Source organism: Quercus robur, chromosome 8 (assembly GCF_932294415.1).
Source record: "Quercus robur chromosome 8, dhQueRobu3.1, whole genome shotgun sequence".
Taxonomy (NCBI): Eukaryota; Viridiplantae; Streptophyta; class Magnoliopsida; order Fagales; family Fagaceae; genus Quercus; species Quercus robur.
In genome coordinates, this window is record NC_065541.1 from 30,379,821 (window position 1) to 30,391,040 (window position 11,220).

Sequence of the window (11,220 nt, forward strand, 5' to 3'; positions counted from 1 at the left end):
GGATGTGACTCTGAAAGTGAACTTCTTTGGATTCAACCGCAGGTTGTAGAATCAGATTCTTTCAAAGAACTTCCTTAAAGCTGGTATGTGCCCTTCATGTTCTTTGGACTTCACTATCATGTCATCAACATAAACCTTTACTTCTTTGTGGATCAAATCATGCAGTAAAGTAGTGGCTGCACGTTGGTAAGTTGCACCAGCATTTTTAAGGCCAAATGACATGACCTTATAGCACGTCCCCCATAGTGTAATAAAGGAAGTTTTCTCCATATTTTCTAAAGCCATCTTAATTTGATTATATCTTGAAAATCTGTCCATAAACGATATCAAAGCATGACCTATTGTGTTGTCAACTAGGACGTCAATGTGAGGCAATGGAAAGTTATCTTTCGGGTTGGTCTTATTCAAATCTCGAAAATCTACACACATTTTGACATTGCCATCATTTTTTGGTATCAGAACCACATTAACTAACCATTTTGGATAGTTGACCACCCTCAGGAATCCCACATTGTACTGTTTCTCTACTTCTTCTTTGATCTTTAGAGAGCCTGCTAGGTTGAAAACTGGAAAGGGCGGCCTAAGCAAAAGTTAAGGCAAATAAAAATAAATGAACTACGTGATGATTTGATCCTTCTACAAAAGGGGTACGTAGGCAACTATGCGTTGGTCCGGTCACATCTTTCCCAAACCCACCATTGGCTCATAAAGCAAAAGAGTTTTTTTTTTTTCCCCCAAAATCCAACCATTCCATTAAACCATGTCAGTACACAAAATCCAAAATACCCAAACCCTAAGAACCTAAGCTCTAAACCAAATCCAAAAAACCAAACCCTGAAAACCTTAAACAGAATTCTTAACCTGCAACTCCTAACTAATTCCTAAACATAAGAGTTTCACATCAACTTTTAAAATAAACACGTTCAAAGCCAAAAATAAGGAGGTCATTTTGTCTTCAGTCTTTTCTCTTTTGGTGGAACATTGATTTCTTCTGTGATAGACACCTTGTCATCTTTGTCCATTCTTTTAAATTCATAGTGGTCATCATCGCATTTTTCCCAATTGTCTCTAAGAAACTGCTTTCTCATAGCAACAATGTCAGCTTCTTTGTCAGCAATCTTGTCCACCAACCAGTTAGAGTATTCTGTAGTTATCCTATGAAAGTGAACCTTGACAAAAGACTGATCCAGTTGGTCATCCATCTCCAAGCCCAACAGCATGTCCCTTATAGAAGTAAGATTTGTGTCCATAGGAGTGAAAGGTTTTCTTCTTTTTCCACTAGGTATTCCTTGCACATATTGGAATTGCCTCAAGAGTCTGTTAGCTTTGTAGAAAGTCTCTTCCCTTAATTCAACTAGGAAAATATGATCTGATCTCGGAGACTGCAACAAAGGGGGTGGGCACTTCCACCAATAGCAATTCCATCGAATTGAGGCACTGGACTACTAGGACTAAAATTACCAGCTATAGGCCTGGTAATCATATCCAGTCGTTCCATCAGCCATATCTACAAAGTCAAGGGACTCCCAAGGAAATTTTGAGACTCTCCACCATCAAATATAGAGTCCAGTCCTAGAAGAGTTTCTGCCAAGATTAGAGAAACAGGATTATCACCATCCTTAATTTGACTCATAACACTTATGACTCAAGCATTCGCAAAACCATGCCTTCTAGAGCAAAGCAAAAATTTTCCCACAAAGTATAGAGCTAAGCCAAAAATTTTCTACATATTGTCAGTCACTGCATAAGGGCATTTGTTAATTAGCCTTGAAAGAATTACACAAAGATTCACCATATGTCCTTCAACCATACTACTGGTAATGGAAGTAGGAAGACCAAGAGCATCAAACAAAGATTCCCTATGCTTGGGATCACAGGAAACTGCAACGAATTTCTTGCTTGGATCGTAGCCCAAAATAGCGGAAAATTCTTCAATTGTGGGGCAGAGTTTAGCAGTTTTAACCCAAAACACGTGATCTTTAGGATTCTAGAATTTTACAGTAGCATGAAGTCCCATTTGATTTTGATGTTCCTCAAAGCCTTAATTCCCTCTAGTTTATAGGCCATAAAATTGGTCTTGGTACTAAAATCAAAGTTGCAATCCAATTTGTTGATATCATGAATTATTGAATGAGAAAAATTTTGATTGCTAGCCATTGATGACTTTTGCTTGTGATTATTGTGTTTTGCTAACCTTGATGCAAAGATTTGTTGCTAGAAAGATCACTAATGTAAGCTACTTCAGTTGTTAATCAGGTTTAAATAAGTTTCAAAGAGTTTGTAGCGGAGTAGGAAAGTGTATCATGGTCACAAATGAAGAAAATATTTTTCAAAAAACCTGAGAACGCAAAACATGCATTAGAAAAACATGAGGAGTCGGCCCACCACGGTTTAAGCTTGGTGGCATGACAAAGTGCCATTCGGCACTCAGCCCTATTAAAGCTCATTTGCACTGTTTTGCGTTCTCATACATTTTTTAGGTCTGTTTTTTACCTTGTTAAACACTCGAGAAAAAAAAAATTGTTTAAACTGGGGCATTCAGACATGCCTTACTCATCTATTTTCAAAAAAAAAAAATTATAAATAAAAAATAATCATTTGCATCACTATTTTCAAAAAAAAAAAAAAAAGATCAAATTAAGGTTTTTCAAAGATCATGAGTTTACATCCCAAACTAGGGGCATTCGACCATGCCTCATTCATTTTCTAAAAAAAATAAAAAAGAAAGAGGGACCATCATCATCATCTTTTCATTTAAAAAGAAAAAAAACCAAGATTTCAAGATTTCCAAAAGTCATGCATTCATTCCTAAACTAGGGGTATTCGGCTCCGCCTCATTAAAATAAGTGCAAGTTCCATCAGAGCCAATCAAGATAAGTTTAAATTGGTACTACAAGACCTTATCAAGTGAGTTCTAAACTTGTCTCATTTAAAGTTTCCACATGATCAAAGTCATTTCCAAAGACAAAGAGCTAAAAATGGAAATTAATACTAGATTGCCTAAGTAGCACTTCTTTTTGTTTTGCAGGAAAAATTTAAAATACAAATCAAACATCATTGGGACTTCGGGTCTACCTGCATGAAGATCTCCTCGACCCACCTCTAGAGGAGCCACCTTTGGTATTTCCCTCTTGACTTGCATAGAATTGAGGATCATGCTAACGGTTCTCAAGTTCAAGGTTCCTGATCCTTTCCTCCAAAGATCTTCTAGTGGAATCAACCATCTCCATCCTACTCACCTGAAAAAATCAGCAAAGACAAGTGTTAGATCCATTATTAGAAAAAGTCCAAGCAAAAGATACTTAGAAAGCATAATCTTATACCCAGCTCGCTTCATTGATCACATATCAGGAAGACTGAGTACGAGCCAACAGTTGCAAGCCTCCGATCATCTACATACTTTCCTCCACAAGATCAATATCAACCTAAAGCACAAATCTACCAAATCATGAGCCATTCAATAAGCCAAGAAGAAATATGGACAAAGAGCTAAAAATTCAAGAGCACACTAGATTGGGCCAAGGGACGTTTAGGGGTGCTCTGGCCTATCCAAAGGCATGGAACTATATGTTCCATCAAGATTCATCACTTCATATTGTCATGTTGGAAAATGGGGATAAGTCTCCATAAAAGAACTAGAAGGGCTACCAGTATGGTGAGGAGAAGGAATCTCTTCTTCCTCTTCCTCTTCTTCAAAAGGTGAACCCTAAAAGTCCAACATGCAAATATCGTCACAAGGCCAAATATGGAGGATGAACATACAAGATGAAAATTTGACTTTAGGAGGGAAGGGAAATACCGAGGCAACAGGAATGCCGGCCAAACATCCTTGCAATTGAGTTTGAATAAATTCAGAGTAACTTCCTAGTATCCCTGAAATAACATGGCCAATTCGAGCCCGAGCAATATCTTCAATAGTTAGCAGATCAGCCAACCTAATGGAGGGACAAGGATGTAAGCACTCAATTTTGCACCCATGATTTAATCAAGGAGAATGACTTGACTAACCATTCATGTACCTCAAAAATCATGATTGTATTACATGCATCAATTTATCCTTGCATTATGTGCATAAATTTATGATTGCATTACAAGCATCAATTTATTTATTGCATATCATAAAAATGATCTTGAGGTTCTAACAGTCACAATGGCATGTCTAGTTTCCAAATCAGACCACCGAATCGAAAGATATTGCATGATCAAGTTTGCATAGTCAACATATATTGTGTCTAGGTAGGGTCGACCACACACGAGTAATTTAAATTAATTTTGGTTGGTTAGACAATTAAAATTAATTAAATAATTCCTGATTGGTTGATAATTATTGTTTAAAATAGAATTGTATGCATAGGAATAAAAGGGATGATTAGATAACAAAAAAATTGTGGATAATCTGAACATTATCAAGATTTATTTTAGGGTATTTATCTACAAGATAATTATTCCTGAAAAATCTTGAATTATCCAGAAAAGAGATAAAAATCATAGACTAAGGACGAAAACACGTCTAGATGCGAGGACCGGATCAAAAAACCCTAGAAGGAGAGTCCAAAACGCACCCGAACATGAAAGTGTGTTCAGCATCCAAGAGCACCATTCGACACTTTTGGAGTGCTGAATGACACTTTAAAAGGGCCAAATTTCCTCCTTTTGGGCTTTGGCCCAACGGCCTTCAGGTGACGATAAGGCACACCCTTTTTGATCTTTTCGCATAAGAATGAGTCACAATTCGCATTCTACACTTCAAGGCTATTTTTTAGAGTTTTCCAACCCCCTATAAATAGAGGCTGGGTCTCATAACTCAACACCTTTTTTTTCTACGCTTTGAGAGGCATACATTTTGAGGCTCTCAAATTTTTGATATTTGTTGATCCTCTTTGATATTTTCTGTTTAAATTAGGGTTTTAGGTTTCAAAGATAATTGAATAAATTTCTTTGAACCCTAAAACATCTCTCAAGAACAAGGAGTGCTCATGCAAGAGGTTGTTTTCAATCACCCTATCCTTTTTTATGCTTCTTGTATATGATGATGTATGTTTTTCTTTATCCATGAATTATTAATCATTGTTTTATTAAATCCTGACCTTGTTTTTTTATACAATTGTTATGATCTTTTTCTTAATTCCAATAATCTGCGTGTGAACAATTCTTTTTCATAAAATAAAAACAGATTTGCATCTTTCTTAGATGTAGATTTGAATCTTTCTTAGATGTAGATCTGAATTTTTCTTAATCAAAAACGGATCTGCACCTTTTTTAGATGTAGATCTGAATTTTTCTCAATCAAAAAACAAATTTTTATCTTAGATGCAGATCTAAATTTTTCTCAATCAAAAAATGATTTGTATCTTTCTTAGTTACATATCTGATTTTTTTTAACATATGCAAATTTTGAAACAAAGAAAAAGATAAAACATGATTGTGTTTATGTTTGCTTTATTTGATTCATGTTACATAAATTTATATTATGAGTGAAACTTTCTTCATAAAAAAATCTTTTCCATATTTTCAAGCATACAAAAAATAGATCTGATTTATTAGTTATCAAAAAACCATTTTTTTTAATCATCACAAAACAGATCTGATCTTTTACAAAGTTAAAACCACTTTTTTCTTCATATTACAAAATAGATTTGGCATTTTTAACAAACCAAAAATCAAAATTTTTATCATCACCAAAGCAGATTTGATTATTTTCAAAAGAAGAGACTTCATTCATAAATAAATTTGTGTGATTTAATTTTTGTTTCATATGTTCAACATATCATTCATGACATGCATAAAAAGGTACATAGGTCACAATAGTCTAGAAGACTAGACTTTATCTAGGCGGAATGGATTCCTAACATCTTCCCATTCCGTAACCTAACCTCCAAATTTAGGTCTTTGGATAAGTAGATCTAGTCTTGTCTTTATTTTATTTTTGGTAAAATGTAACTAGGACAAAAAGCCATGTAATTATCGGGTAGTTTGTAACTAGGACCCAAAGCTATATAATTTTTCAATTATGTAATTTTTTTTATTCAATCAATGAAAAGAACAATTCAGTCATGTATTTATTTTTTCTTATTTTTCTTTTTAATTTAAAAAAAAAAGTGGCGACTCCACACCACTTACCCAAAAAGAGAGGTGTCATAAAAAGCACTCCAAAAATCTCTCTTTTTTGAGAAGCCTAATTTTTCCTTGGTCTCTCACAAAGGATGAATTAGAATTATTGTAGGAGGGTACACATGTTGAACTTGAGGCAACACCCGATCACCAAGATACTAGTACCTCCCATGCCCACACTCAAACAACATCTAGTGACCATTCAGTTCTAGAGCCCATACACATTCAACATACTCCTCACATCCAATCCAAGGATTTAAAGACATCTGAAAATCACAAAGAACCCCAAAATGAGAAGGAGACCAAACCACAATAAACACCAAAGACCCCTCACAAAAAGAGAGAAACTCACATAAGCAATAGTCAGATTGTCAATCAACATACGCCAAATTTCCAAAGAATGCCTGGAGGGCATTGACAAACAATATTTGGGCAACCAATGGAGAAATCTAGGATAAATACCATCAACCTCCTCCCGAACTTGAGGACCATTACAACCTAGGCAAAACAATTCTCAAAACAAAATCCACACACAACCAAAAGTTCCAAACCTCACGTGCCAGACAAATGGAGCACCGCCCAAGCTCGAGAGACTACGCCAGGAAAATTGAGTCATGAAGTGCAAAAGGGTAGCATAAGCCATACCACCCCAGTCATAATTCTTGATTTGTTCAATATTTCTCAGGCTTCACAAATAATGCAAGTTCATAGTACTACCTAAGTCTGGACACAAGAAAGTCATAATAAAGAGGAGCATGAACATGCGTGTACCCATTGCCACAGTTTTACAGCCCTTAATATGCTGAAACAGCCACATCAAAAGGACATTTTTACTCTTCATTGTGGAAGGCACTACGCCTAAAAGTTTCTTAATTTCCTTTGGAGTAAGGAAATCATTGACCCTGATTCTTTCACCACCCAATCTCAAGTTGGTGATAACAGAGAAATCATAAGGTGTCAACATCACTTCACCAATGCCCAGAAAATGGAAAGTGCACGTGGTATCCCAAAAACGCTCTGACAAAGTGAGGAGTAACTGGAGATCCTTGTACTCATGGGCTTCTTGATTCAACAAAGCCTCAAAAAAGATCTGAAAGCTGGCCTCATTGATAATGTTCCTGGTATCTGGAAACAGTACTCCCTATATGCCTTTTGGCATTTCAAGGCAACCTTGACTCTTGAGATTCTGCAAAAAAACCTTTAGCCCATTGTCAAGATGTCAAAAATTCCATCACATACCAAAAAAAAAAAAAAAAAATTCACGCCAACAAAAATACAAACCCACAACCAACAAAAATTCACCATGCCATAATTCACATACCCAAAAAAAATATTTCCACAACCAAAATAGTCACCACAAAATTTTCCATGCTCAATAGAAAAAAAAAAAAAAAAAATGCCACAACCAAAATCACATGTCCAAAAAAATTTTCCATGCTCAAAATCATAACCAAAAAATTTCCAAGCTCAAAATCACAACAAAGATTTTCCATGATCCAACATTAATACTTCCATAGCCAAAATCTCATACCCATAAAATTTTTTTGTGTTCACAAAATTTTTCCATACCCACAAAATTTTGCCATGTTCATGAAATAAAATTTACACATGCCAACAAAATTTCCTACATATATCATGAATGTATTCATCCAAATCCACACAACAAATTTTTCACAATTTAAATGTCCCCAAAATCCAAGCCAAAATTCATTCAACAACATCAAAATTACCAACATTGCCAAAATTCATGAGCCACCAACATCGTCCAAGTTACACCATGACCAAAAACTACAACAATTAAAAAATGCTCCAAAGCCTAGATTACAACATAATCAATCATACAATGCCCCAAAATCCAACAAGAGCACACAATAAAATGACAACATCTCAACATCAAACTTTCAATGAAGCATGGAAATAACATTTTTCCAAACAAAGAAACAAAGAAAAACTCACCTTGAAGTCCATGTGGGAATGTGGAGAATGGGTCTTGGGGTCTTGAAGGAGCCCCTCCTCATCATCCCATTCAAGTGATGGATGATATTTCTTTCCATGAAAGTAAGAAAATAGGGCCTATTAGAGGTGGATGACATTTTATGCAAAAGAAAAGAGGAGTTTGAAAATGGTTTCACAAAAATGGGTATGAAAAAAAATGGCCAAAAACATAAGGATCTTAAAAAATATTGAGGGAGATGAGTGAAGGAAGGTTGCAAAGCTTAGGAAAGTGATTTTTTTAGAGAGGAAATGTTAGGGTGAAGAAGAAAAATCAAGTGGAAGAAGAAGGTGAATAGTAACAATGGTGGAAGAAAGGGGAAGGGAGGAGAAAGCAAAAAACAAAAAGGAAAAGACAAGGAAAATAGGGGCCAAAATTCGGCCACCCACACTTAAAGTAATTGAGTTGCTAAGTTAACTTAGTCAACTAAGTTGACTTGGTCAACTCCAAAAAAAAAAAAAAAACATAAAAATATCTTTCTTTTTTTTTTTTTTTTTTTCCCTAAGAAAAATCATGAAGAAGAGAAAGGTTATATCAATTTCCAATAATTCTTTTGGAGTGGATTAAGGATAAAAGATTCAATTTCAAATTCCAAAATTTCAAACCCCAAATCCCCAAATTTTCAATCCAAAATTTTCGTTTCCACGTTCAAATTTCCACATTCAAAATTTTAAATTCTAAATCTCAAATTCCATGTTCCAAAATTAGAAGTTTCAAAATTTCAAGTTGCAAATTTTCAAAATCTCAAGTTTCAAGTTCCAAAATTCCAAATTTTTAAGTTCCAAAGTTTTCAAGTATCAAAATTAAAAACCTCAAGTTTCAAATTCCAAGTTTCAAGTCTCAAAATCTCTAGTGGAAAATTTTCAAATTTCAAGTTTCAAATTCAAAATTTCTAGTTTCCAATTCCAAGCTTCAAGTTTCAAAAATCAAATCTTTTTCAAAGAACTACAAAAATCAATCAAAGTTTTCTTGATAAAAATGTAATATCAAATCAAGAGGGAACAAATGGAAATCACACATATAAAAAACAACAGGACCACAAAGCCCTCATCCTTTAAAGCCTAATCCCAAATGTTGACTTTTTGTAGGCAACAGCACGGTCAAAGTAGAAAAGCCCTTTGATCGACATTTCAATAGTCTAGATTGAAGTAGAAAAGTCCTTTGATCGACATTTCAACAGTTCAGATCGAAGTAGAAAAGCCCTTTGATTGACATTTCAACAGCAAGATCAAAGTAGAAAAGCCCTTTGATCGACATTTCAACAGTTCTGATTGAAATAGAAAAGCCCTTTGATCGATGTTTCAACAGCTTCAATCAAAGTAGAAAAGCCCTTTGATTGACATTTCAACAATTCAGATCAAAGTAGAGCAGCCCTTTGATCGACATTTCAACAGTCCAGATCGAAGTAGAAAAGCCCTTTGATCGACATTTGAACAATCTGGTTCTGAGGTAGAAAAGCCCCTTGGTTACCTTTTCTCAAGAACGAGGTTGAAAGCCCGTTGGTCATAATAGTTCCGATTTTGAGGTAGAAAAGCCCCTTGGTTACCTTTCTTCAAGATTGAGGTCGAAAAGCCCCTTAATCGCCACAGCTCCGGTATCGAGATAGAAAAGCCCCTTGGTTACCTTTCTTCAAGATCCGAGGTTGAAAAGCCCCTTGGTTAATTTCCATTCAAATCTGAGGTAGGAAAGCCCTTTGGTTACTATCCACATTTAGTCACCTCAATCATCAAGAATAATTTCAAAATTCATCAGCTATCAAGTAGGTGAAGTGTTCATAATTTTCATTTTTGTAAGGCAAGGCACTAGTTCTATATTCCAAGATTTTAGGTTCGAGGGCTAGGTAATCTTTAAAAATTCAACCTCAATTAAATCATGGCTGCTAAAATTAGTGTCGTTGTTTTACATTCACATTCGCTTTCCAAACTCTGTCAATAAGGAGCATTCTATAGACACTCCACTTTTCACCCATGATTTAATCGAGAAAGATGATTAGAGTGACCATTTATGTACCCAAAAATTATGATTGCATTACATGCATTAAATTTGTTCATTGAATATCATAAAAATGATATTGAGATTCTAATGGTCATGACAGTATGCCCAGTTTTCAAATCGAACCGTCGGATCGAAAGATATCGTATAATCAAGTTTGCACAGTCAGCATGCATTATGTCTAGGAAGAATCAACCACGCATGATTAATTTAAATTAATTATGATTGGTTAAACAATTAAAATTAATTAAATAATTTTGTGATTGGTTGTTAGTTAGTGTCAAAAATAGGATTGTTTGCATGGGAATAAGTCAGATAATTACAAAATTGAGGATAATCAAGATTTTTTTAGAGTATTTATTTACAAGATAATTGTTGTTGAAAAGACCCAAATTATCCAGAAAAGAGTTTAATTTTTAGAATATGGATTAAAAATGCATCTAAGTGCAAGTCCCAATTCAAAAAATCTCAAAAAGGAGTCCAAAATGGATTGAAACTCCAAAGCGGGCTTGGCACCCATTCGACACTCTCCAGGAGCCGAATGGCACAAAATCGAGCCCCAGCCCGGGGGCATTTGGATTAAGCTGAAACACATCCTTTTTGATTTTTTAGAGATAAGGATGCGTCCTAGTTCATATTCTGATCATCTAGCTATTTTTTTGAGCCTCCCAACCTCTATAAATAGAAGCCGGATCTCAAAATTTAGGACACTTTTTCACGCTCTTAGATTTCCCCTTTTTTCTGAATCACTTTTCTAATATTTTCTCTCTTACGTTAAAGACGTTCTAGAGGCTCTAGCATTAAGAATTTCTTTTTTTTAAGCAAGGTATTTTAGGTTTCAGAGATAATTGAACAAATTTCTTTGAACCCTAAAAAATTCCCTCAAGAAGAAGAGAATGTCAGTGCAAGAGGTGGTTCTTTCTTTACCTTTTTTTTTTTTTTTTTCTGTTTCTTTTATTTTGATGAAGCATGTGTAAATCTTCTTTTAGTTTAATTTTTGAATGCTCTTACTATGTATTGTCAATATATTTTTGTTGAAACATGTTCTTGATGTTTTTATTGTCATGATCTTTTTTTTTTTTTTTTTGTTTCAATAATCTGCTTGTCATTATATCTTTTTCAAA